The following is a 7,125-nucleotide window of genomic DNA, read 5'->3' as shown; positions in this document are numbered from 1 at the left end:
CAGCAAGGTGACGCAACAAAGAGGGAGACAAGCGAGAACACAGAAGATCCCATAGTGAATGGACACAGAGAGCAGACAGTAAGCAAGCCACAAGGGGGGAGAGGAAATTAAAAAAATAAAATAAATACAGATGCAAAAGAACACACAGTGAATGGACACAGAGAGCAGACAGCACGCAAAAACTTCAAGGGGGTGGGGATTAAAAAAAAATAGCTATGTTTCTATACACCAGCAATGAACAATCTGAAAAGGAATTTTTAAAAAAATTCCATTATTAATAGCAACTAAAAGAATCAAATATCTAGGAATAAATTTAATCAAGGATCTAAAGGACTTATACAGGGAAAACTATAAAATTTTACTGAAAGAAATCAAAGAAGATCTAAAAACTGGAAGGCCATTCCATGCTCATAGATTAGAAGACTAAATATTGGTAAGGTATCAATTCCACTGAAAATCTTTTATAGAATCTACACAATTGTAATCAAATTTCCAACAGACTTTTTTGCAGAAATGGAAAAGCCAATCATCAAAATTTTTGGAAGAGTAGAAGGGCACTAGATAGCCAAAACCATCTTGAAAAAGAACAAAGTTGGAGTACTCCCACTTCCTGATTTTAAAACTTATTACAAAGCATCAATGCAAAAGAGAATGGTACTGGCACAGGACAGATAAATATACTAATGGAATTGAACTGAGATTTCAGAAATAGATCTTCATATCTTTGGAATTGACTTTTGACAAGGCTGCAATTGGGAAAGATAGTCTCTTCAACAAATGGTGCTGGGAGAACTGGACATCCTTATGCAAAAGAGTGAAGGAGGACCCCTATATCACACCATATAAAAATATTAACTCAAAATAGAGCAAACACCTAAATATAAAAACCAGGACTATAAAACTCCTGGCAGAAAACATAGTGAAGCATCTTCAGGAACTTGTGTTAGGCAATGGTTCCTTATACTTTACACCCAAAGTACAAGCAACGAAAATAAAAATAGATGAATAAGACCTCATCAAAAATAAAAATAAAATATTTATACCTCGAAGGACTTTATCATGACAGTGAAAAGACAATCTATGCAATCAGAGAAAATATTTGGAATCCACATATCCAGTAAATGTTTACTATTTAGAATATATAAAGAAATCATACAACTCAGCAACAAAAAGATAAACAAACCAATTAAAAATGGGCAAAAGATGAGTAGGTATTTCTCCAAAGAAGATATTCAAATGGCCAAAGAGCACATGAAAGGATGTTCAACATCATTAGTTGTTAGGAAAATGCAAATCCAAAACCACAATGAGATACCATTCCACACCCACTAGAATGGCTACTATTTAAAAAGTGGACAATTATAAGTTTTGGAGAGGGTTGGAAAAATAGGAATACTTAGTCATTGTTGGTGGGAATATTAAAATGGTGCAACTACTGTGAAAGCCAGTTTAGTGGTTCCTCAGAAAGGTAAGTATAGAATAGCCATATGGCCCAGCAATCCCACTTCCAGGTATATACCTAAAAGAATTGAAAGCAGGGACTCAAATAGGTATTTGCTCATAGTGGTTCACAGTGGCTTTATTCCCAATAGAGATGAAAGCAACCCAAGTGTCCATCAAGCAATAAATGGATAAACAAAATGTGGTACATACATACAATGGAACATTATTCAGCTGTACAGAGAAATGAATTTCTGGTTCATGCAACAACATTGATGAACCTTGAAGACATCATGTTGTCAGCTATCAGGAAGAGGAGATATGAGAAGGAGGAGGAGAAATTTGCCACGAAGGGAGTAAGAATATTCTTATCAGTAGAAACAGCATGGACACAGCACAGTGTCATAATAGAACATGTCGTGTTAATAAAACAAAAAGCAACTCAGAGGGGTTAGAGGGCAGCTTAGAGGGAGGATTAATTTGGGGGCCAAAGAACGAGGAAAGTTCCTTTATTGGGTTGGTTCAACTGATACCCACGGGCAATGGCTTACCTGTTTCTGGTCAGTGCTCCTACCATATTATTTGTTAAAATATTTGAGTAGTATCCATCTCTCAATGGGTATATGCAGGAGTTGATTTTAAATATGGAATAGTGACACAATCACACTAATTAAAAAAAGAATATAACTCTTGAGCAGTGAGAAGAACAAATCAGAATTCAGTGGATTGGTGGTGTGGAGAATAGTAGGTATCATTAGCTTCTGCATTCCTCTCTAGTTCTATGAGTGTTTTGGTTTGGTTGGTTTTGTTTTTGTTTCCCTTGTTACACTGGACCTGCTGAAGGGCAAGAATATCTTTTAATCTCCATCAGTTACATTATTTCTTGCTACAAAGTAGGTGCTCATTAATTACTTATTGAATAAATTAATAAAGGAGGGAATGAGATGAAATTTTAAGACCCTGAACTAAGACACTGGGGGCACAAATGGAGAGCAGACACCAGGTGAGGGAGAAGAAATGAGCCCCAGGAAGAGAGACAAGCCCTAGGCCAGCCTATAGCTGAGATCAAAAGAAGGTGGGCCGTGGAGCCTTAAGAGGAAAGAGGAAGGCTGAACCCATGCACACATTGCCCGCCATCTTGCTTCAACACGTGGCAACATAGTTAGGGTGAGAACGTACCTCTTATGGTACCTTGAGTTGGACTCTTTAGGGTCTTGTCACTGTAAGCTTTTATCCCAAAGAAATACCCTTTATAAAAGCCAACAGGAGTGCATTGGCCCTCCTTTGGCTGACTAATACACCTGGTGAAGGGGAGAGGTGGGGCAGTTATAGAAACAGAGAGGTTGGAGGTGACCAAAGAAACTCTTCTCAACTCTACTCCTGCCAACGGTCTCCTGGTAGGAACAGAAGTGGAATGGAATTTCAACAAGGAGGAGGTAACTGTTGATAAGATGAGTTTGGAAATACTTTGTGGAAGGGTGGAGAGGTTGCAAGAGAGAGACAAGACTGCTTCAACCTGACAGTTCTGGACAGTGGATGCAATAGATATCAGGGTATAATTTTTAAACTGGCCAGGGAGCCAAAAAATTCTTTCTCTATCTCTCTCCATTTTTTTTTTTCTTTTTAGCGCTAGCTATATTTAGGTGCCAATTATACCCAGAAAAGCCAAACACAGTTTGTTATTGCCAGGCTATAGATTAATTGTAATTTGGCAAAGGGCGATCCCACTGCAATTTTGGAACTTGTCATCAGGATAAATGGACCTGGAGCAAAACGTCTAGAGCAATGCTTGGTCTTCAAAAAGCCCGAAATCCGGACCTGACAGCACTGGGCAACTTCCCAGAGTGCTCAGGCACGTTCCCGTGATTCCGTGGTGTTGGCAGTCTGCCCAGACCTGCGGCTCCCACTTTCCTACTCAGCTCTTCTGAGAAGTTCAGCAAGTGCAGGTTGCTCCCACGGGCCGCCTGGCGGATGCCCAATCCCCCTAATGGAAAGGGCGACCCTGAAACCAGGGAATGGCTCTTCCCTGAAATGGCTTACACGCCTCCCCTCTGCACTCTGTGGAGCCAGGGGCAGGTGAGAACCCCCGGGCAGACGTGGCCACCTCCCCGGTCAGTGGAAGCACCCTCTCTCCTCAGCCCTCCCACTTGCGGGGCCTTGGACTGCCCTGGGAGCAGCTGGTGTCATGGAGACCAAGCACTCAACTGGAGGAAAGGTGCCGGCCCCTCATGACCGTGCACATGCCACGCAGCTGGGGGGTATTGTTCATCTCCCCGCTGGAGGAGAGAGGGTCAGACCACACTTAGGGTAGTCCTGCTGGGAGAAGGCGCACACTGGGCTCCAGGCTTCTGAAGAGCTCTGTGTGGGTCAACCTCGTGCCCACCTCCTTCCCAGGTTTTCAGAGCTAGTAATGCCTCTCTCCTTCTTAGTGCTTTTTCAGTGGCTCTCAACCTTCAGCTCACCTCTGAATTATATGTGGAACTTTAAAAAAACTCCACACAGTTGCTCTTTATGGAGGTATGGGGTGGACATCATATATGTGAATAAGTGCTGTGTTTAATCTGTTCAATATCAATCACTGGGTCAGCTAAAATTGCCTCATTTTCACTGGGGCACAATGCCTCACCCTACTTGCTGCAGGGAGGGGTGCCCTGCACTCCCCTGCCAAAGTGTGGCCACGGGATGAAGCGAGGCCAGCAAGACTCTTCAAGGTTAAAACCTGGGTGATGAGAACCTAGAATGAAAATTAGTTGGAGGTGATTCCTCTGGCAAGGGCCCCCGAAATAACTTCTATCACACTCCCACTTACGCCCCACAGCCACCCTGGGTCTCACGCGTTCCTAGACGTAGCTCTTCTGCTTCCCTTCAATTCTGTGAGCACCCTGTCTCTTCCCAATTAATTTTGTACTTGCTTATGTTAGCCAAAGCAAGTTTCTTGTTTGCAAGCAAGTAACCCAGATGGCCACACCTGGACAGCTGTGATATTTACAGGTTCTGCGGGTAGACTGGCCTGTGAGTTGAGTGAGAAGCACTGGTGATCTAGGTGCCAAGCTTTGAACTAAGAATTTTACACAGGCGTTCTCATTTAACCTTTGCAAAAGCCACGAGTGAAGAAACTGAGGCACAGAGAGGTTAATAATGCCCCCAAGGTCATTCATGTACCAAATGGTAATTTGGGGATTAGAACGTGCTCCCCTCCAAAGCCCCTCAACCCCACTAACATATTGCCCACAGGTTGCAATGATGCCCCACTCTCTTGGTATCCCACGGCCCTTTAACTCTTTTTGACTTTTCATTTTCTACTTTTTGCTACAGCTATTATGTTTCTTTTTGATGCACTTTTAGACCATAAGGCTCTTGAGGATAGGTTTAAGTAGGATACACATTTATGTCCCCTAACGTGTTACCTTTTCTATTTCTATGCTACTTACTGAAATTCACTTACATTTGCTGGATGAATGGTAATTAGTTGCCATCTGGCGTGAAACAGAGAGTGACCAACTATTTGCAAGTTTATATTGAAATTAGGGAAGCAGGAAATGTTGATCCATTCTTACGTAAACATGTGGTCACCAAAGCATTTCTTCCCCTGGAGAACTGTCAATCAACGACTTTCTTGGACCCTAAACGTTCTTTCTTCCACACTCTGGTTTATCATCCAGAGTGATTTAACGTTTCCCAGACATGCTCCTTTCCTCCCTAGTCCAGGTTGACAGTTGGGGAATGACAGAGAGGGTGAGTGTTCTCCACAAGCTTACAGAGCAGCACAATGACTCTTGGTCGCCCAAGGATAGAATCTAGATGAGCCAGAACAACAGGCTGAACAGACTGCACCTAACAGTCAGCCTTACAATTCTCTGCATTTCCAAGTTCATCGTCTTTATGGAAATTCTACAAGCTCTTAGAGGATACTAATTTGTAACATACTGAATAAATCTTTGTTTGCCTCTTACCTGTCAGTCAAACGCAGTAAAATAGAATACAGATAATGGTGTCTGGCTGTAATTCTGATTCAGATTTGAACATCATCCATCCATCCATCCATCCATCCATCCATCCATCCATCCATCCATCCACAAAGTGTAGTTGAGCACCAACTTTGTTCCAGGCACAGAACTTGCTTCTGAATTAACAAATCAGAGGCCAGTCCTGCAGGGGCTCATAGTGGAGACGACTCTGTAAACAGGCTACTTCAAACTGGGTAGACAAGGGCTAAAGCTGAGATGAGCACAGGCTACTAGAGAATGGAGAGAAGGGTCATGAATGGGCCTCTGGAAATCAAGAGGGGCTGCCAGCAGGGGGTGCTCCTGGCAAATAGGACAGACCTTTCTTCATGCAGAGTAACCCCTCTGGACTTTGACTTAAAACGACTCCATGAACGCCTTTTGTCCCAAATACCCTCTACCGAAAACCCTTTGCTTCATCAGAGCTGGTACTGAATGGAAAGCGACCACAGCACATTGTAGGTCAATAAAGATGGCATAGAACTGGGATATCAAGAGGTCACTTTTCTTTCTCTTTTTCTTTTTTCCATTTTTATTTTATCCAACATTTTTTTGAGCATTTACCCTGAGCATGGTGGCATAAAAAGAGATTCCACAGAAGTATCTCATCAAGTCCTAACCCCACACCGGTGTCACTGTGTTGGCATTTGACCCCCATTTTCTGGATAAATAACTCAGGAACTTGCCTACAATCTCACTGGAGGTGGCCAGGATTAACCTGAGGTGTCTCTGACTCCACAGCACTCTCACTCATCACCATCAGCTGCTTCCCCAGCTCAGGCCCGTCGCATAGACTTTAGTAATGAAGATTTACCCCAAGAAAGGCTTCTCAAATCTATTAGAGAAACAAATGAAATTTTTAGAGTTTTCCTTTAAATCTCCACCTGCCCCAGCTCAATTCTTAAAGTTGCGAAAATATGAAGTTCAATGAACTTTCCCGTAACAATTATTGACACCAAGTTAGTGACAATTTCCAGTGCACAGTGTGAAGACCAAGGGCTTGAACAAGTGAGAAGAATTTATAGAATTCCTTTCCCTGCTAAGAGGCGGCAGCTACGGATGCCCAAGCCTGCCTCTTTCTAAAGCCCTCCCTCATCTCCTCCATGAGGGAAGGCCTCTCCCATCAGCTCAGTCTGACCTGTGTCTCTCCTGTGTAAAATGTAGAGTCCAAGCCTACTTTTTCTTACACCCATCATTATCCTCCCCTGAACCAAACAGGTATTGTATACATAGTAACTTCCAAGAATGCTCAGTAAGAGTAATGTGTATTGGGATTTTGGTAAAAATAGGTGAATTCTCTGCACAAATAATTGCATTACCACTCTGCCCTTTGAACAATTACCTAATATATGAACTAAAAAGCAGCTCCCTTCCCAAGGACTCTCTGCTTTTTCCAAAAAACACTTTGCAATGTGCCCCTATATACATTTTTTTTGGGAAAAACAAATGGCACTCAAAAAGACTTTTGGCATGATTTAAGAAATACACTGTGATCAGGCACCAATTACGCCATTTTTTTTATTTAGAAAATTAAATTTTCGTCGTACACAGTTAGTCTTGATTTCAAAGGTTTGTTTATTTCCTGAGTCTCATAAAGATGTTGGTCTGTAAAATAACCTGAATATTCACCTATGGCCAATTCTTGCCAGGCTCGAATCTCAGAAGGGTGGTCTCCCTCAGA

This window comes from Dasypus novemcinctus, chromosome 9 (genome assembly GCF_030445035.2).
Source record: "Dasypus novemcinctus isolate mDasNov1 chromosome 9, mDasNov1.1.hap2, whole genome shotgun sequence".
Taxonomy (NCBI): domain Eukaryota; kingdom Metazoa; phylum Chordata; class Mammalia; order Cingulata; family Dasypodidae; genus Dasypus; species Dasypus novemcinctus.
This window is presented reverse-complemented; position numbering follows the sequence as displayed.